Source organism: Paroedura picta, chromosome 1, assembly GCF_049243985.1.
Source record: "Paroedura picta isolate Pp20150507F chromosome 1, Ppicta_v3.0, whole genome shotgun sequence".
Classification (NCBI taxonomy): domain Eukaryota; kingdom Metazoa; phylum Chordata; class Lepidosauria; order Squamata; family Gekkonidae; genus Paroedura; species Paroedura picta.
This window is the reverse complement of record NC_135369.1, coordinates 138,032,294-138,054,136: the sequence shown is the minus strand read 5'-3', so window position 1 is coordinate 138,054,136 and position 21,843 is coordinate 138,032,294. Positions and strand designations below refer to the sequence as shown.

The 21,843-nt window shown below is 43.8% G+C and overlaps 1 protein-coding gene across 23 annotated transcripts in view; it reads right to left on the bottom strand.

Annotated features, from left to right (window-relative positions):
- Positions 1–18,306: 18,306 nt before the first annotated feature.
- SNAP91 (synaptosome associated protein 91) overlaps positions 18,307–21,843 on the bottom strand; it is an 85,339-nt gene continuing 81,802 nt past the window's right edge. For all 23 annotated transcript variants that reach the window (XM_077305481.1, XM_077305545.1, XM_077305561.1 and 20 more), the window contains one exon: positions 18,307–19,755. The gene's annotated coding sequence lies outside the window, so the exon portion shown is untranslated. The remainder of the gene's footprint in view (positions 19,756–21,843) is intronic.

Below are 21,843 nucleotides of genomic sequence, written 5' to 3'. Positions count from 1 at the left end.
AACATTCAGTTTCCTCATCCGATATAGATAGCCTTCCTCTCCTGCATAGAGTTTACTTGCTTTTAGGCAGGGTAGAATAACCTGCCGCAAAGGATGAAAGAGGGATGTGGAAGGAAGGGGTAGACACAAATTTCAAATTTTGCCAGTAGGTAGCCTCTTCGGTATATGATGGAAGCAACATTTTGTCATATATTTGCTAGCTGTACAGGCACATGGGAGAGATTATAATAGTGATAGTATTGCCATCTGTAGGAAGGCATGAATCAGGCAAGGAGCAGGAACAGGAGACACCCAAAGACATACCAACCTAGTTGTTCCACAGGGGCTACTGGGTGGTGGCCAGTCAGAAATGCTCTATTCTTCTAAGGTCCATGTAATTACAAATCCCAGCAGGCAACACACACACACATGTTAACAGGCCAACACAAATACATCTACTAAAATTCAAATTCATGTTCTGCTACAAACACAAAACAGGAACTAAAAGAGCATATAAGCAGGCTAAAGTAGTTTACATATTAATACATATTCAGGGGCACGATCCATATTACAGATAGGAAATGCTGAGGCTGAGAAGCTTAGCTCCACCAGATAATCCATAGCACAGAGACATCAGATCTCATGCACTTTCAAGAAAATGAACCTTGCTCTGGGATAATTGAACACAATATATATATAGCCTCTTGTGGCGCAGAGTGGTAAGGCAGCAGTCTGAAAGCTTTGCCCATGAGGCTGGGAGTTCGATCCCAGCAGTCGGCTCAAGGTTGACTCAGCCTTCCATCCTTCCGAGGTCGGTAAAATGAGGACCCAGCTTGCTGGGGGGTAAATGGTAATGACTGGGGAAGGCACTGGCAAACCACCCCGTATTGAGTCTGCCATGAAAACGCTAGAGGGCGTCACCCCAAGGGTCAGACATGACTTGGTGCTTGCACAGGGGATACCTTTACCTTTATTATATATAAGTTGTTAATACAAAGAACAATAAAATATAGTGTTCATTTGTTACACTTAAACCCCCTCCAATAAATGTCCCTTTTTAGTTAAGCTTTGAGTTTGGGCTGGGAGGCACTGCAGAGATATACTTAATAACATAGATTCAGCTTACATAGGAAACCTAAGACCACACATTAACTACACAATAGTATGAACTTATGCCCAAAACTTATAAACTTTTTCACATTTCCACCACAATTGAAAAAAGAAACCCACTTTATCACCACATTTCCACCATTTGTTAATATAGTTTTTAGCAATTTTAGCAATCACTTTTGGTGTCACATACCACCTATAAAACATTTTATACTTAACACAGTCGAAGAGCCTCCTGACAGATATTCAACACCATATTTTCAGGTTTGAATTAAATACTTAACATTGAACATTTCTTGTAGAACAGTATGAACTTTAGCCCTATAACAATACACTAATAAAGAAAAAAGAAAGGGAAAAAACCCCCACTTTATCAAGACATTTCCAGCACTTACAATTATATTGCCTTAAAAGTGTACAGAAGAAGAATAAAGAAAAGATTTCAAACATCTTGTTCCCCCTTCCTTTTGCTTCTTCTTTCCCTTCCCCAATCTTATTAAGGGAGCCTCATATCGAGGCTTACCGCACCTTGTTTTTCCCGTAGCCTTATATTCTGTCCAGTTAGACTTTGGCGTAGAAAGTGCAGTTGTTCCCGCAGAATATTCACCAATGAATCCTGAGGCAGTTGCACCTCCTGGACTCCAATCCAAAATGTATCAGTACAATTTTTTTCCTGAGAAGCTCCTTTAAATTGATTACTTTCAAAACAGATCCATATATCTTTGGGTTGATTCTTGTGATTCTTGGTTGATTCTTTGAAACAGCTGTATGCCTTTTTTAAAAGAGTGTCATCTGGGAAGTCGTGTTTTCTGCGAGGCTCCGACATCCCCTTTTCCATCTCCAAAATTTCAGATTTCTATTCCACTGATGATTTCCAACCTTGTTTAGTGCTGTCATCAACCACTGTTATTGGTCCATCAATTCCGTTAAAAACTTCTTCTTTGCCGTCTTGGATCTCCTTGAAAATATTCTTAAGCAAACCTTCTGTAAATGCTTTCAAATCTTGGGTTTGTTTCTCTATTAGATGGGCCATTCTTTTTAACATAGACATGTTTTAGGCTTATAAGTCAGCAGCCAAGCTCAGACAATATTGCAATTTAGCCAGGAGAGGTCCTATACAGTCCTAGGCAAAAGCGAAAGTCTGTTTAGTCCTCCAACATTCTTTAGTGTAGAATGAAGAAAAAACAAAAAACAGACGACCAAAAAACAGCACGGAGATTAAAAACAGGGCAGTTCAGAACTGGGAGCTCTAATTCTTAACATGCATTTTCCAATCAAAGGTAAGGCTAAGAAGGAAACTTCAAGTTACAATTTTTGAAGAGTTGTGTCCAGTTTCCACATCAACAGATAATCCACATAAAAGGTAAAGGTAAAGGTATCCCCTGTGCAAGCACCGAGTCATGTCTGACCCTTGGGGTGACGCCCTCTAGCGTTTTCATGGCAGACTCAATACGGGGTGGTTTGCTAGTGCCCGTTTACCCCCCAGCAGCAAGCTGGGTACTCATTTTACCGACCTCGGAAGGATGGAAGGCTGAGTCAACCTTGAGCCGGCTGCTGGGATCGAACTCCCAACCTCATGGGCAAAGCTTTCAGGCGGCTGCCTTACCACTCTGCACCACAAAATCAGCAAATAGCTACTCCAGGATGCTATTTATTTATTTAAATTTATGTATACGCCACCCCTCTTGTGTCCATCATCTCGGGACAGCATACAATATATTTTGCTTGGGAAAACTGCTGGGAAGGGAGCATCAGAATCAGCTCTTCCTCCCACTGTGATACCATTCTGAGCCCATTTGGGTTCTCCTATTACAGAAGCCATTATCCACAGCTGCTGTGTGGTTGGTTGCAGGGAACATGAATTGAAAACTTGAACCCAGCTCTTTAAAATTTTTTACATGTCGTTTACCTCTAAGTTGAAATGGGGGACCTAATTTTCACAAATTTTTAGACTTTTTAAAAAGGTGTCCTTTTTGATCATTTTCAGGGGGCATTTCAAAAGTGCATGGAAATGTCTGCACAAGTAGCTGTGGAGAATATATTCTTGGTGCAGATTCAACTGGATTAACACTGCCTGGTTGCAACATTCCCATACATTGAAATTGCCACAATAGCATAGAAATGTCTGTGCTCCCAAGGCAGCTCGGCTGATGCTTTCTACATGGAGGCTCATGTAGTCTAGTTTGCCGTATTTATTATGTCCCTAACCCCAAAGACAGGGGCTAAAGTGTCTGAAAATAGCCATCAAATGACGAAAGGTATATTTCCATTCCCTGGACACATTATGCCTTCCAAAGGGTTACTTTCATATTCAATGTACACACAAAGTACTTATTATTATTATTATTATTATTATTATTATTATTATTATTATTATTATTATTATTATTATTATTATTATTATTTTAAGCATCTCAGTTGCAGCCAGCTCCCATATTCTCTCCCCACCCACCCTCCTGTAATTATTTTTTTCCCCAGGGGATGGAAGACCTAAGCAAAAGCTGTAAAAATAAAGTGAAACAAACATTTTGCAATATTTTTCCTAACTTGTATTACAGTTTTCATCTGAGAAAGTGTGTAATCAGGTTTCATTTTCTTTATTTATTAAATATAAGCATTGCCTAAAATTAAATGGAAAACATATAACATGGTAGCTGAATGGAGAGCAATTTCCTGTCAGGAAGAATGCCCAAAACCTATTGACTAAAGACGGAAAGTTGAAGGGGGAAAAAAACATTCAAAGAAGCCATCGTTTCAGTTCTGAACACAAGTGTTTATACAGTCCAGAAATGCCTTTCAGGAGGGTAAGGAATTACTTCATAAAGTGAAAGCCAATATAAATAGGCATAGGGAATGGTTATTCTATAAAAACACATTGTGTACTCAAGTTACAAACAAAGCCAAACTGTCAGCCATTGTTCCACACAACTGAGGATGGGGATGAGGCAGAGAGGCTAGGAGAGTCCATCCACTGCGAGGAAGAGCAGGTTGCTGGAGGTGAAATCCTAAACAGTTATGCTATTCAGTGAACAAGCTTCAGATCAGCATGGAAGCCCCATTCTTACAGCATCAGGATGCCCCACCCTTAACTGTAAGAATGGGGCTTCCATGCTGATCTGCCTGTCAGTCATCAGTAAAACCTGCCCCTTTGATTCAATGTTAAATCAGAAGGGACACCTCCCCCCCCCCCAATAACACCTGTCTTTTCTCTTTCCCAGGCCAATAGTGGTAGTAGACAAACTGCATGTCCAAAATGTAGCATTTAAAATGCTATAAAATTTTCTTTGCATCTCACTTTAGGACCAAAACACATTGTGGTAGAGCAATGAAAGGCTGAACCCAAAGTACCTCCATTAACTGGATCTCCTTATTTCCCCCCGTATTGTGTGTAGAAACACCTTCAATAGAAGCTTTTATGTAAAAAATTATTTATTTATGATTACATTTTTATATGACCACTACCAGCACAGCAGGCTCGTAGCGGTTTACAATCAATAAAATACAAGCACTTCCATAAAACATCATAAAACCATCCTAAAACATATTATAAACCCAATAATTCCAAGATGATAAAAATCAACACTCCTCAATGACTCAAAGCTCTGGCATTAACATATTATGCCATCACTATCACCTGATGTAACCCAGGGGAGTAGATTACCCAATAGTCCCATACTCGGTTTAATATCCAGTACAGGAAAACCCAAAGGGAAGGCCCAAAAAGAAGGGTGACTCGATCTTATAACCCCGGGCACTCTACCTGGCCTCAACCAAATGCCTGGAGGAAGAGCTCCATCTTGTAGTCCCTGTGAAACCCAGAGAGCTCTGTCAGGGCCTGCAGCTCTTCTGGGAGCTCATTCCACCAGGTAGGGGCCAGGACTGAAAAAGCCCTGACCCTGGTCGAGGACAGGCATACCTCCTGGGGTTCCGGGACAACCAGCAGATTCATATCCACAGAGTGAAGTGCCCTGCAGGGGGCATAAGCAGGTAACCGGTCCTGCAGGTAGGTGGGACCCAAGCTGCATATAGCCTTAAAGGTTAGAACCAATACCTTGAACTCCAGAAGCAAACTGGCAACCAACCAATGCAGCTGTCTCAGCAACGGCTGGACAAGATCACCTAGTGAGGACCCCTGCAGCTGCATTTTGCACCAATTGCAATTTCCAGGTCAAAGACAAGGGTATGCCTGCATAGAGTGAGTTACAGAAGTCTAATCTGGAAGTGACCATTGCATGGATCATGGTGGACAGGTGTTCTGAGGACAGGTATGCTAGTAGCTGTGCCTGGTGCAGATGGAAAAACACCATTCGGGTTACCTTAGCCTCCATAGATAACGATACATCAAAAATCACCCCCAAATTCCTGGCCAGTGGTGCAGATGTCAGTTGCACCCCATCCAGGCAGGGATGATACACTTCCTGATCCTGCCCCCCTCCTACCCAGTCACAGGACCTATATCTTGGAGGGGTTGAGTTTCAGGCAACCCGGCCTGATCCGTCCAGCCACTGCTTCCAAACAACTAGTGGATGTCTCTGGGGGGAAATCCGTCTGGCCATCCATCAGGAGATAGCGCTGGGTGTCATCCATATACTGGTGACACTGCAGCCCATAGCTCCGGACCAACTGAGCTACAGGGCACATATAGATGTTAAAAAGCATAGGGGAGAGTATTGCCCCTTGTGGTACCTCACATGGGAGTACAAATGGGTTCAACAACTCTTCCCCTACCACAACCCTCTGTGACCTATACGCCGGTCACCCGACCTAAGCAGCCATGACAGACAGGGGTCAAGGGAGCAAGTGGTCGCCCTCACTGAGCCCAACAATTTGTCCAATTCGGTTAAAGAGAGCTACCTGAAGCCATCAACCCTAATCCCCCACGACAGCCACGGAGCTTCCAGTTGACATTCTGTATCAACCTTGGCTGTAAGGTCGCAGAGAGCTACAAGGTCTTATCTACAAAAAGGCTCGCTAAAGCCTCACAGCTGAAATCCAATTTATTACTATGTTTGCGCCCTTCCTGGAGGGCAGCAAGAGACCACATTACCCTATACAATTGGGCCAGGTGAGAGCTAGCGGACACAATTTCCACAGCAAAATAATCACGCTTCGCTGCTTTCACCGCCATTTCATACACCCTCAGAAGCGGGCAAGGAGAGGTCCTTGCTGCCTCGTCGCAAGATTATTTCCACCAGCTTTTTGGAAATGGGGGGATGACAGACAATGAACTGCCTTTGAAATGAATTGCAAAGTGCTGGAAATTTCATTGTTTTACGCACACACATACAAACCAAAAATGTTTTTTTGAAGAGAAAAAATACTTCATGTTTCCAGAATGTCTCTAGGCGGTGACACAGGGCCTGGAGTCAGCCAATAAGAGTGACAGCAACATGGCTGCATATTCCATCAGAGGCAAATCCTAGCCAGTAGGTCTTTTAGTACAGCTGAACTTCTGGTGCAAAAGCCAACAATAATACTCTCCTTGCCCTTTAGCAGAAGAGAAGAAAACACTTAACATTTGACTAAAACAAACGTATGAAAGCCTAATAGTCTGGTTGGGTCCCCAGGCATGGAAGAACAAGAATTCAAACAGTAACAGAAATATATACAAATTCTGCCTGAGAAATGAAACAGCTGAAAAAGCTTACATGATGCCAACTGACTTTTATGCCCATCAAACCACCAAATCCCGTGTATTTCATTGGCTCCCAAATCATCTCCTTGATGGTCTTGCCACCATCTCCTGAATAATAGTAAAATAGGAACTTTCCCCAGGAGACCAATTCACACCAGAGGTGTAATGACAGAATGTTATATTCAAGTGTGTAACCGTGTTGGTCTGAAGCAGCACAACAAAAATCAAGTCCAGTGGCACCTTTAAGGGCAACAAAGATTTATTAAAGGCATGAGCTTTTGTGTGCATGCATACTTCCTCAGACAAAATGAAAAAAGAATCATAACAGTACAGATGTATAAAGGTAAAGGTAAAGGTATCCCCTGTGCAAGCACTGAGTCATGTCTGACCCTTGGGGTGACGCCCTCCAGCGTTTTCATGGCAGACTCAATACGGGGTGGTTTGCCAGTGCCTTCCCCAGTCATTACCATTTACCCCCTAGCAAGCTGGGTACTCATTTTACCGACCTCGGAAGGATGGAAGGCTGAGTCAACCTTGAGCCGACTGCTGGGATCGAACTCCCAGCCTCATGGTCAGAGTTTCAGACAGCATGTCAGTTGCCTTACCACCCTGTATATGGTTTTAGCTGTATTTGAAATTTAAATTATTGGAAGTCACCCTGAGATTATTGTGAGGGGCAACCTAGAAATAAAAATATAATAGTAATAATAATATTATTATTACTATGATAATAAAATATAATATTAATAATAATCAGGCATGCAGCCATTCCCTGCGATGAATGTTTCTCTTAGGCTGTCCTTCTTTCTCACTCTCTCACTTTAATCCTGGGTTGAGGAAGGCTGTCCAGTGCTAAAACCTTTGCCTCGGTTACTCATTTAATAACTTTTCTGAAGTAACTAAAATGACAGATTGGACTATAAAAATGTCAGCAGTGACCATTTTAAATGAAATGCCTTTATATACAGTAATATGTAATTTTGTGGCACTGGGACATCTTATTGCAGAAAACGGAAGCCAGGGCAAAAGAATGAGATGGATCCCAATACCAGAAGCAAAGGAGTGGGAGGGACCCAGATACTATGACAGCTTCTAACCAGCAGCCATGTTGAGGTTTCTGTACAACTTAATGAGTTGGATCTAGCAATCCACAGAAGCAAGGATAGTGGATCTTCTCCACTCTGCCCCCAGCAACCTTTTTTGACCTTCAGAAAGTTTACCCTTGGTGTTGCAAGACCCACAGGGATTAACACCCACATGTGTCAGGAGGCTACAGTAGGGAGGGAGAAGGGGATGAAATACCCTCTCCTTCCTCTTCTATCAGCAGAGTTGTGCTAATGAAAAAGGCAGAAAGGCCCATTTCTTCTCCTACACCCCTCCATACAGCAGGTCCTATGACCTGGGAAATATAATTTTTCTGGTGTCCGCAAGGACTGCTGAGGGAAAGGAACATGGGAAAATTTCAGTGATCATCAGCATCTTCAATTGACAGGCAGTTGGATCCAACCTAGGAATTCTTCAGTGACCTAGTGCAGTGTCCTGTCTTGATAGGTAATTAGTAGCACCACATTGACTTGAAAATTCCCCACCTTCTTACTTCTCTCATAGGCACACACTTTCTGGAGTTATACTTAGTGTTATTTATGCATCATTTTCACTACTCATAGTTGCAAATTTGGGCTAGTAAGGTGTTGATGAAGAATCATAGAATCATAGAATCATAGAATCATAGAGTTGGAAGGGGCCATACAGGCCATCTAGTCCAACCCCCTGCTCAACGCAGGATCAGCCCTAAGCATCCTAAAGCAGAAAGTAACACCAATCATTTCATAAAAAATAGATGGGCAGGGAGCACTCAAGTAATTCTGCACTTAAAATTGCTTAAAGAATAAAAGAATTTTATTGTGAAGGGAAACAACTTTGTAAAGAAAGAGAGGAGAGAGGGAGAGAGCCATAAATGTCTAAATGTTCTGTTGTCTCATTCTGTCTGTTCCAGAGGGCAGCAGGGAGGAAGTATGCTCAAAAGAGCAGGAAGTCTCCAAATAAGCCAATTCAGATACCATTGTTGCCTGAGGGAGAAGGCTAAGGTTGGGGTGAGATTCCCCCTGTGAGTATCACAGGTGTCCACTTTTTTATACTGGGGAAGAAGGATCAGCTCAGAAACCTGGAGGACTCTCCGAACAGCAAAACAATCGCTTAGTGATCAAGCAGTACTGTGTGTCCACCTAGCCAAAGAATTCTACTCATGTGACAGCAGCCTGCCGAACTCACCTCAAAGTAAAAAAAAAGAAAAAGAAAAAAGCCAATCTTTAATTTTGACATGCAAGGTGGAGACATGTTTGTTAAGTCTAAGTGGGTATTATGTCTACTCAGCTCACCACATCAGTCACAGAACTCTGCACTGGACTGAAATGACATGGCTTTCTAACAGCTGGGCACAGCCATGTACTTTGCATTCATCAAAGACCACAGTGGAGGTTTCTTTTCAGCAGCTGCTTGCTGGAAAAGCAACATCTGCAGAGCTGTGGGCCAACTTCATTGTGGAAGTGAAGTTTTCCAGCTAAATTTGGAGCTTTCCTAGGCAGCTGGATTCCAGAACCACAGTGGACATCCTGATGGACAGTGTAATTTCATAAAGAATACAGAGACATCTTTCAACCCAGTTGATAGTTACAAATTCCCTTTGCTATGATCAGCAGGACTATTTAAATGCAGCAAGAAATGTGACCCATCAATTAAGCTTTCTTCACATAGGCTTTATCCAAGAAGAAGAAGGAGAAGAAGAGTTGGTTCTTATGTGCGCTTTTCTCTACCCAAAGGAGTCTCAAAGCGGCTTACAGTCGCCTTCCCTTTCCTCTCCCCACAACATACCCCCTGCGAGGTCGGTGAAGCTGAGAGAGCCCTGATATCACTGCTCGGTCAGAACAGGGTCACCCAGCTGGTTGCATGTGGGGGAGCACAGATTCATACCTGGCTCGCTAGATTAGAAGTCCGCACTCCTAAACACTACACCAAACTGGCTCTATGTGGTACTGGAATTTGAGTGGTTTTCCAAGAACGCCAACAGCAAGGTAGACATGCCTGCATAGTTCCTGTGGTGGAATAGCCCCACTGACCTACAGGCCCTATTTAATCTTGCCCTCCAAGAGGTCTGAGCACCAGCAGCTGCTTCAGTGTCTCTGCCTGGCAAGTGCCACCCACTGGGGTTTCCCAACGCTGAGAGGGGATTTCCTCTCCTTCTGTTGGTTCAGTCACAGCCACCACCTGGCCTTTGTAGGAACTACCAGCTGAGAGGACCAGGGCTCTCACTTTCCTTTCTCTGTGTTGCCATTTGAAGGTCACACCTCATGCCTGGGCCTCCTGTTACCCAACATCTGGTGACCACAGGACAGCTTAAGCCAGGGGTAGTAAAACTGCGGCCCTCCAGATGTCCATGGACTATAATTCCAATGATCCCCTGCCAGCAAACACTGGTAGGGGCTCATGGAGACTGTAGTCCATGGATATCTGGAGGGCCGCAGTTTTACTACCCCTGGCTTAAGACATTTGAACTCCCCTGGGAGCGTAGCAACTTGCCAATTGACTTTCCCATCCCTTGTCCTGGTGCTCATTTAAAAATACTGAGTCTGAAGCAGCTACTAGTATCAAAGTTTGTAAGACATTTATTAAAAAGAAAGTGTCCACATACCTACTCCCAGCAGAGCAACATATTGAGCAAGGGATCAAAAAGTATAAATATGCAATTCCTCTATCCTTCCCTTTTTGCATACCCTCGCTGATATTACCCTTGGGCAGGCAACTTATCTCTGCTCACGCTTTTAGTCCTGCATATAGTGGGGTAGTCGCCTACAACAGGTCCCAGGTGAGAGCTCTATCTGCTTTGGTGGAATCAGCACAAAAGATTGCCTTCTCATTGTGCCAAGGAATTTTAACATCTGTTTGTGTACCGCCAGGGCAGGTCTCAGCAGCATTTCCTGAAATACCCCCCCCCCCGCAAAAGTATTCTATAGAATTTCCTGCAAGATGTTCCCTTTCCAGATTGGGGGGGAGGGGGGGCTAAACTGACTACTTAATGGTTTCTGGCCAGGGTGAGGCTAGTGAGCAACTGACTACCTCCCCTATTTGGTATAGTCCAGGCCTTCATATTAAAGTTCATTTCTCCACACTTGACCATATAATAGAAGACTATGCAGGAGCCTCTTGTGGTGCAGAGTGGTAAGGCAGCAGACATGCAGTCTGAAAGCTCTGCCCATGAGGCTGGGAGTTCAATCCCAGCAGCCGGCTCAAGGTTGACTCAGCCTTCCATCCTTCTGAGGTTGGTAAAATGAGTACCCAGCTTGCTGGGGGGTAAACGGTAATGACTGGGGAAGGCACTGGCAAACCACCCCATACTGAGTCTGCCATGAAAACGCTAGAGGGCGTCACCCCAACGGTCAGACATGACTCTGTGCTTGCACAGGGGATACCTTTACCTTTACCTTTAGGCTTGAGTTTGTGTAGGAGAGTTGCCAGCTCAACTGGGAATTTCCTGGCCATCTGGGAATGCACCCGGAGGAGGGTGGGATTCGGGGTGAATATAATGGCAGATGGAGTCCCTAGCCATCGGTGAGAGATGGGGGTAGGGTTAGCTTGGAGATTTGGGGATGGAGTCTGAGGAGGGCCTAAGGACCTCAGTAGGCTACAGTGCCATAGAGAGCCATAAATTGTGGCTCTCCAGATGTCCATATACTACAGTTACCATGAGCCCCTGCCATGTTGGATAGGGGTTCATGGTAATTGTAGTCCATGGACATCTGTGAGTAGTCTATAACATAGAATCTAAAGCATCCATTTTATGTAGAGGAACTTATAGGGTTGCCAGGTTCCCCCTGGTCACTGGTAGGATGGGACGTAGGTTGGCCAGACCAGGTTGGGATCCCCAAAGATTTTTGCATAGTCATCCAAAATATGCCACAAATCCACTCATCAGATCTATAACCACAAACCTCTTCACAAAAAGCACAGATCCTTAGGGATTCTCATTATTTTTATATTTGGTCCTCCAAAACTATCGAATCACTCATCATGTCCACTGCCACAAACTGCAACACAAAAAATCACATTCGCTGCTTGAAGACCCTTCCTTGGCACAAAAACATGGATTCCAATATTATTTTACATTTGGTCACCCAAAATTCAGTAACAAATCACCTATTATGTCCCTTGTCATAATAGAGTAATGACTGGGGAAGGCACTGGCAAACCACCCCGTATTGAGTCTGCCATGAAAACACTAGAGGGCGTCACCCCAAGGGTCAGACGTGATTGCACAGGGGATACCTTTACCTTTATGCAGGAGTAGTGGTTGAGGTATTGCTTACAATGGATCATGTGACTTGGCAATCCTTGGTTTATATCCAGAGACAGGCTCCCTCCCAGAGGGAGCTTACCTACCTTATTTGAAGCCCCAAGAGCAGTCTGGCCAACATGGCACTCAGGATTACTTCACTGGTCATCGCTAGCCAGAGATAAGACTGGCTTGGCACCCTCCCCCCCCCCACAAAAAAACACATGTGCCTTCAAACCACAAACATGCTGATCTGGCGCCAGAATGATGTTAGAAGAAGATTTGGTTCTTATATGCCGCTTTTCTCTACACAAAGGAGTCTCAAAGCAGCTTACAGTCACCTTCCCTTTCCTCTCCCCACAACAGACACCCTGTGGGGTGGGTGAGGCTGAGAGAGCCCTGATATCACTGCTCGGTCAGAACAGCCTTATCAGCACTGTGGCGAGCAGTTAGTGCAGTGCAGTCACCCTGCAGGCCATTGACCAGTAGCTGACCCAACTCCCAGTGTCTCACCAGTAGCCAGCAGCTGTGTGCTCCTCTCCTTGGGTAGCCACGTGAGAAAAACAACTCAAGCACAGGGGACAGGGCAATTGCCTCAGCCTTAGCCGGTCTAGCATCTTCTGCTGAAAGATGGGAGTTTCTGGGGGAGGTTTCATTTAAATTTCTCCCTGCTGCAAAAAATGCATTATGAGGGGCCATTTCCAAGGTCCTGTTAGCTTCATTATGGTAGCACCTAGCAGCAAGCTACTGTAAAACCAGTATTTAAAGGCAACATCCAAAGCAGATGTTGAAAAAGCAGACGCTTATTCTGAGTCCAGGGCAGATTTATGTTTAAACTACACCACATGGAAATCGATCCTTTGAAAACAGCTGAGTGTCACCACAAGTACAGAGAACCCGTGCTGTCCTTCACTGCTATTTTCTAGTCCAAAGTTATCACATCATATGCATGAATCCCAGAGTACTATATTTGATAGGCCTGTATTTCAGCATGTGCCCACACCCATCCCCCCAAAAAAGATCCGACAATTATAAGTTTGTTAGACATATCCTGGCCAACTCCATGTGTTATTTAACAGCTGTTTTAAAAACCCTCAAAACAAACCTAATCCATCCTTTAGCTGTTGTTGGGAAGGCCAATTTTTTTTTTAAACCACAGAAAAATTATAGGGCAGGATAAAAGTAAGTCAGGATATTAAATCACAGAGTAAATAGTACAAGGATCCAAAAGGTTCTGAGATACGAACTGCAAAGCTAAGTGAATTCTCGCCACACTGCTGATACCTGTTTGAAGCCGCTTGGTGAAAAAGTTAGGGGCCATACTTTAAAGTTGAAAACTTCTGCTTATGTTCAATTTTCTCTCAAGATTTAGACCAAGGATCTGCCGCTTTTTTGAGTCTTGGTCACATTTGGAATTTTGACATGGCTTAGTGGGCACAGCAACTGAATGGCTGTTGCAGGAGGGGGAGCCATAAAATGATTGCCACAGCTTAACTTCAGTAGCACGGTGCAGATCCTTGTGCTGTGGTGACAGCTGCTGCCAAAATATTTTTTGAAAAGCTGCACAGCCAATCAAATCTCCAACAGTCAATCAGAAGACTTGCTAGTGATAAGCCCTACCTGGCCCTGCTCACTTCCATAAAGTACAAGGCCAATGCCAATAGGTGTTGCCAGGCACCCATGGACACCACACTGAGGAGCCCTGGCTTAAACCATAACCGTGAGTAAAAATTTATACTATCTTGATTTAGCTGCAATGCAATGGAGAATTTTTTTACCTCAGGCCAAAGGACTTGCTCAGGACTTCTCACACACAGTCCAAGTTATCCTGGGTAAGTGATACATTGTAGCATCCTCCAACCACTTCACTCCCCCACCCCTCCCCAAGAGCTGAAAAGCATCTTATGATGGGCAGGGAGAGCCTGGAAATTAAAACAATTCTGAAGTTGAAAGTATCAGGATGGTAGTTAAGAACTGAGTGTGGACTAGGAAGGAGGGCTGAGGAAGTGAGAGGATCATTCATGCCTACAGAAAATAGATCCTAGCAAAGGGAGTGTGTGATCCCTACCCAGCTTGAGGGAAATAGTTCCTAGAAAAAGGGGGTTGATCCAGTGGTTAAGTAATGAAACTGGAACTTGTGTGACGGTTCCTGCCTTTACCAATTCAAGTGTCTTTGAGACAAAGCAGCTTAGGTTATTTATTTAAGCAGAGATTTCCAAGAAATCTCTCCCCTCTGTGTTCAAAGACCAATCTGTACAACAAAACAAATTCTTTGTGACAAACTATCCATTATATATAAAGGTTCTGTTGCTTGTTCTCCTTTTAAGTCTCCTTTACCTGATACCTGACCATTTCCCCTGTTAAATTTGAATTTCCATCAGCCTCTCACGCCATCTATAACCATTATTAGTGCCTTTAATATTTGAGAAAAAGCACTACAGGCGGAGCACTGTCCGGGCCGGTGTCCAGACACTGCTTCCAGCTGAGTGGGCCAATCCCGGCGTAGCCAGCAAAGCTAGCTGCACCTGGATTGGGCCGGCACCTACAGCGCCCACCCACAGCAGCCGGCCACAAAGCATGCTCGCAGCCTTGCATCCAGATGCTCTCTGGCTGCGGAGGGCAGCAGAACTGCAGCGCCCTAACCATATGGCTGCTCCGGACACCCGCCAACCTGGCCCCCTGACCCCAACCTTGCCCACACCACCAGTGCTGCAGGCAGGTAGGCGGCGGAGGCTGGCAGTCCCACTCTGCCCTGCCCAGCCATCCAGGACCACTGCGGCCAACAAAGCCCGCTGCTCTGCTCTGCCTGCCAGCCCAGCCACCTGCCCCCAGCCTCACCCACATTGCCAGTGCTGCATGCAGTTAGGCAGCAGAGACCGGCATCCCACTCCGGCCTGCCCAGCCATCCAGGAGACTGGGGCCGCTGCAGCCAGGAAAGCCTGCTGGCCCTGCCCGGCTGCCAGCTGCCTCACCAACACCTCACCCAGGTAGGGTGACACTATAGTCGCTGTGCCCTCCCCCCAGTAGTGCCCATTGCATCCCTGCATGCAATGGGCTTTCTTGCTAATTTTCAAATAAAGATAAAAGGATTGTAGTCAGACCCTCCGATCCTGGACTGGGGGAGCATAATTCTATAAACATTTGAACAACTGGATGGGACAAACAGAAAGAGGACAGAAATGGGGCTGCTCAGCCAAGAAGAAAACGGATTCTGAAGGAATCGTCATACACCTCTGCTAATTATCTGCCCAAACTTAACGACAACCAAATCAGATGAGAACATCAGCATCACATTCTTGCATTCTTAGCTGGACACGGAACTGTACAAACTGAGATGTGCACATTCCTAGTCAGTCCAATTAGATTCTCTAGGATCTGAATTCCAGAAAGGTAGGGGGAGATATCTTCCTGTTCCTGCTGTTACCAATTTAGCAGTAGTCTTTACTGCTAACCAGTTAGAAACTGCTAATTTATCTCAAGAAGCTAGTTGCATACTTTACTGTACATTGTGTTTGGAGTTGGCATGACTTCATTTCATTAAAGTGAGGCACTGCACTTACTTTAAAATAGCACAGGATAACTAAACCTGATTGTCTACCCTTGATCAAATCAAAGATAGTCTGTTCATAGCACATGAAAACTGAACTTCAGCATCCTGTGCTTCACAGCAAGCTCCACACTGCCACCTGTTGCTCTATAACAGAGTTACACTAGCATGTTGATTGTAAGGCAAGGTAGCATTAAGTAAAATTAAAATATTCAGGTATGTGCAGTGATAGGTTACAGGATATCCAGTAGAGGGCAGAATCAGATATAAAACTGTTCTCAAGGCTAAGCCTTGCAAGCATTTTTCTGATGGTAAAAAAGTAATGCTACACTAAGCCAACTCCTCTCTTGAGCCTCTGCAGTTATTCCCAAATCATGCTAACTAGACATGTCAAGACTTGACCAAGGGATTAAATTAAGGAGCTCTACTGCATTATGCCCCCCTCCTTCCCTAAGTGGTCAGTACAACTAATAATGCTGGTCCATTTAGTAAAATCAGGATGAAAGCGACAAGTGTAAGCCTGCATATTTGGAAGTTGAGCCACCCCCCCCCCTCATAAAAGGAACTCTTTTCTAATTATGCCAATTTAATTAAATGTAGGCTTCTTTATGCACACGTAAGCACAATCAGGTGCCCAGGCAATTGTCAATCTTCCTTTCTAAGAAGTCTCTCTAATTTACCCTGCTGTGAAGCACCTTAGGGGCTGGGGAGGGTATATTCAGCCAGGGCCTTGAGTGTCTTCAGCACAACCCAAGAATTGTTCTTGTCACTTGGCACTATCCCTCAGAGGTACTGCCTTGTAACTGAGGTGACTTGCATTCAAGAAACTTTAGCATATGAAACCCATTTGGACACACGCAAGACCACGATCTTTTCACAGATATGGGCATTTCTGTCCTGCAGTGCAGAATTTCATAACCTGAAAGCAGCATTTCAATGTAGACAAGTGTTTTTGACCAAGCAGTCTCTGTACAGGAACAACTGGCTCTTACATTTTCTCTTAAATACAGCCAGTGTTTAATATTATACACACCTGAGTAAACCTTTGTCTCTTCCAAATGGCTGGAAAAATAATGGATACCTATTGTATTATATAAACAGACATAGGTGAAGACTCTTGATGTATACCTATAATGTATGAAAAATACATATACACCCCAGAGCACTGCATTTCTACCTTTCTGTGTAAAATGACTGAGACTAATAGAATCCTAATCCCAACATAAAATATATGGAAATTCCTTACATTGCCAGATAACTGCAGTTACATTATTCAAGAAACCAGCACCGTCAGTCATGAACTTCTCACTGTAACTATGGTAGACAGTTTCCCTTAAATTGAAAGTCAAGGGGGGAGGGGGGGCTAACATATACATCCGTATTCTCTTACACACACTTATATGGAGTCACCCCACATAGGGCTTTGTCAGCTGTTAACCTAGAGATATCAATTCAGGCTAAATGGTGCACTTGGGGATTTTTAAACCAAAAAGTATGTGACTATGATGTCAACGCTAGGAAAATTTCTTAGAATATTTTGTAGAATTTTAAATAAATAGAAATATAAGATATAATGTTAGGTCATTGTGCTATAAGACCATATCTAACATATGTGACACCAAAGAAGCATTTGGGGAAAGAAACAGTGACATTTTAAAGCTGAACTTTGGTCTTTGCATTTCAAATTTCAATAAACTTTATTCAGCAGACTTTGAGATGAAACATGTCACGTGGCAGATCCATAACAACTTCTCCCAGCAACAGAAGTCTTAGTCACAGCAGCTTGTATGCTTTTATCTATGAACACAGATTTTTCCTGCATTTCTCTCCATTCCTGCAGTGCCTTCTGGTCTCCTGAAAGATCAGTCCCAGGAACGTTCAGGCTGAAGTGAGAAGACACAAGAGGAAGAAGAAATCTCTTCCCCCCCTGGTTCACAAAAGAGCAAAGAATAGCAATTTCACCCCTTGCTTTTCTTCCCTCCAACCATCTGATCTATATGGCTGTTCCTCTGTGAAGGTCCTATAATGTTATTTTTTGGTATCAGAATTATACTGTGTTTATTTCTGTATAATTGATCATTTCTGTTCATTCTTCATTTTAACCAGTGACAGCAGTGGGGGATGATGGTGGTGGTGGAGTTCAATGTGCAGTCTGTGGAAAATAACCTCGAAGACCAGGCTTGAACTGCTCACAACCAGCTAGACTGCCTGCCAAATGATCCGCTCTCCTTGTGATAAGCAGATAAGACATGAGCTGAAGAACAGGTTCCTTAAGCACTCTCAGTGACTACAAGGATTACTGTGAAAAGGCGTGTAAATTACTTAGAACTCTGAAACACACTATGTACATTCTAAGATTATGGGGTGGGGATATCTTAAATCAGTTTTGAAAACAAGTGGCAACATTTCCCCAGGTCTTAACAATTATGTCCAATATTAATTTGCAGCCACTGGACTGGAGCCATATTACATTTTCCATCAGTGGAACAGAATATTCCTGTCTTCTCCCTGACACCGATATCCACAAAATGCTGCTTTTGGGCTACAGAGGACCATACAGAATAACATGTGGGCAATATGGAATGGGGAGGAAGAACTGGTAGAAGTTGCTAAATTAGTCTCAATCCAACCCATTATGCCCTTTACTATAAAAGCACACCGTTCTGGGCAACTGCTTATGAAACTGAAGAGGAGACTTTTGTGTTTGGATTTACTTTGATCAAGGTGTTTTATTGCATCTCAGAGGGTATACATGCACTGGGTTTTTCTCAAATCAAAATACAAAGAAAAGCCATTTTGAAATTCTCTCTCTCTGACTCTGTCTTTACAGTGTATGTTATTCCTCACAATAAATTCAGATACAACCACTTTTTAAAAAAAAAATGGTACCATATACGGATTAAATAGTTAATTTGAAAGATTTAGGTGAACATCTTTCCAATTTAATATGCTTTCACAAAGAGCTGCCAAGCCACTTGTAACACTGATCAACAGTGACCTTAGTAAGGAGTCAAAAATCTTAAGCCAAGCCATCTGCACAAACAGTATGAGAGAACAAATTAAAAACATTAAAGGAACACCAGTCTTCTTGTTTACAGTAAAGGGTGCATTTTTCCAGATTAGCATGATTTCTAACCACAGACAGTATGGAAAATATGCAGCGCCATACAGGGATGGAAAACACTAGTCTAAGGCATATACAGAGAAGCATCAAACTAACAGATGTACATAAAAGCAAAAGTTCAATTTAGAAAAATAACTTTGCCATGATTGAATTCCAGATACACTGAAGAGAGATAGAGTTAGCTTGACAACACGTCTGCATGGCTATGATTGTTTCTCTCTGCTACCTGGCATGAAACTCACCCTTTACGTATTTTCAGTGCATAAACAAAAACTGATATATAAGCCAATTTTAAATGGGAAAAAAAATCCTAAACTATGTTAAAAGTGATAAGGAATTCCAATTGTTTTTTTTTTTATATAGCAACTTCAAAGGGAAAGTATTGATGGGAATTTAGATTTATATTACTTTAAATTATAATTATCTTAACATGTACAGTGCCACAAAAATAAAACATTTCTCACAACAAATTGAGAATCCTGCATTTGGAAAATTGAATCCCACACACACACACGCACACACAAAGGGAGTTGTAGGTTTAGAGTGCTTTTCTTACTGTCTGATATTTTCACACTATTATTTTGTATAACAGATATACAAGAGAAATGGGACTTTGAGGGGGAAATTTAGAGGTTTGCCAAGGTTATTTACATTGAGACCTCCAGAAACACAGACACATCGCTCCAAATGGCTCACCACACAACAGCTGCATAATCCGCCCCTATTAGATAGGTTCGGAAAAGCACTAAGAAGGCATCAGAAACATACATCCATTGTTTAAGTTGTAAAACACATAAATAATAACCCAAGTACACAAACTGAGAAAGAGAGAGAGAGAGAAGGGGTAACAACTAAGAATACACATTCCTAATGTTCACTTTCACAGCTGTGCTACACGTTTTGGAAGGAGGAGAGAATTCTGAATATGCACTGGGTTTGGTAGTGGAGGCTCACTTGGAAACTCTGAGCAATAAACAAATCTCATTTGTAGATTCCAAATTTGCATCTTCAGTGATTCCGTCAGAAAATTACAGCTGTGAAGACAAAATGAGAGCGTTAGAGCACTTGAATTAAGTTTTATGACCCAGCTTGCTAACGGACTTTGAAAATTCACTAGTTGTGGGTAGATGGCTTATCAGCCAATGCTAGAAATATGCTATAGGGATATCCTTAGAAAGGTCGCATGCAAAAATCAGAAATATAGCACCACTTTCCTCCCAACATCTTTTCCCCACATCCAAAAAGCTATCATTTTATTCAGATACGTGTTTTATCCAGAAGTCCTGTTCACAGAGCCTCTCGTGGCACAGACATGCAGTCTGAAAGCTCTGCCCATGAGGCTGCGAGTTCAATCCCAGCAGCCAGCTCAAGGTCGACTCAGCCTTCCATCCTTCCGAGGTCGGTAAAATGAGTACCCAGCTTGCTGGGGGTAAACGGTAATGACTGGGGAAGGCACTGTCAAACCACCCCGTATTGAGTCTGCCATGAAAACGCTAGAGGGCGTCACCCCAAAGGTCAGACATGACCTGGTGTTTGCACAGGGGATACCTTTACCTGTTCAATAGGAATGAGCAAATGTTCTTCTAAGCTCGAATGTGATGGAGTCAATGTTTTTTTAAACTCCTCCCTCATTCATTTAGCAGGAGGATTTCATGATTTAGATCTTAGCACTCATATCACATATTGTATTGGAGTGGAGGAAGTGCCAAACACACCTGTCCCCCGACCACAGCACTGGACCTAATACTTCTAATACTACAATTATCACTATCATTTACAATTGCAAAACTTGACATTATGAAGTTGATGAGATCTAGCTATACAATGTGAACTCACAGCTGCCAGAGGATACCAAAGCTGAGCATATATGGAAAATTAAGCCATAAGGGGAACACAGCAAGATTATAACATTTTCCAGGTATGCCAACCAGAGGCTAAAAGATGTATAGTAAAACATGGGGGTGGGATGTATAGTAAATACATGTATAGTAGATATATAGTAAAATATGGGGGAGGGGGGATCCTACCAGAAATTCTCTAAACGACAGCTAAAAACAATCCTATGAAAAATCATCTGAAGAATAGTATAATGCAGTGGTCCCCAACCTTTCCGAGGCTGGGGACCGGCAGGGCATCGGGCCGCGCCCCCGCGGACCGCGGGCCACGCCCGCGGATCGGGCCGCACCCGAGCCGCGCCCACGGGCCGCGCCCACGCCGTGCCAGCGGATCGGGCCGCACCCGAGCCGCGCCCGCGAGCCACGCCCACGCCGCGCCCGGGCCGCACCCGAGCCGCGCCCGCGAGCCGCGCCCACGCCGCGCCCGCGAGCCGCGCCCGCGGATCGGGCCGAGCGGGCGTGGCCCGCACGGGCGCGGCCCGGCCCTGATTCCCTCTCCCCGCCTCCCGCAGTAAGTAGCTTCCCGGGCCGCAAGCTTGCGGCCTGGGAAGTTTTTTACTGCTGGGGGGGGGGCGGGGAGAGGGAGCCGCGGCCCGGTGCCATGGCCTTTGCGGCCCGGCACCGGGCCGCGGCCCGCAGGTTGGGGACCACTGGTATAATGTATATAATGTAATGTAGAAGTTTACAGGGTTTTTTTCACAAGTGAAATTTATATCTGCTTTTACATTCCTTATGGCTGCACATGGAGTAGAAAAACTTCCATGTCAAGAATGTACACTGTTATTCTTTCACTTTGTATATTGAATTAACATCCAAAAGGGATAGTCTAGGGTTGGCCTGAGTTACTGTATTTCATGAGATGTTGGCCTTTGGAAAATGAATCACATTGTTCCTGGAATGCAATGGCAAAAAGGTGCCAAAACTGACTGCAAGGGTATTAATGCTGGTTTTATTGCGTGATGATCTGTTGATGTTCTTTAACACTTCTTGATGCAGATGTATGGTTATTTTGAGTTAGAAACTGGAACCTGCTTGTGCCAATAGCATGGGATACGAATTAAAAAGCAGATGAAAGTTTATACAGGAATTAACATGCTTGATAGGAAAGAGGAGAGTCACAGGTTCCTAACTACATCTCTAGCTGAGAGAGAGGGTAAGTTACTTCCAAGAAGAAGGGGGAAACCACTCTGAGAGTAGCAATCTGGAGACAGACAAGGAATGATAGAA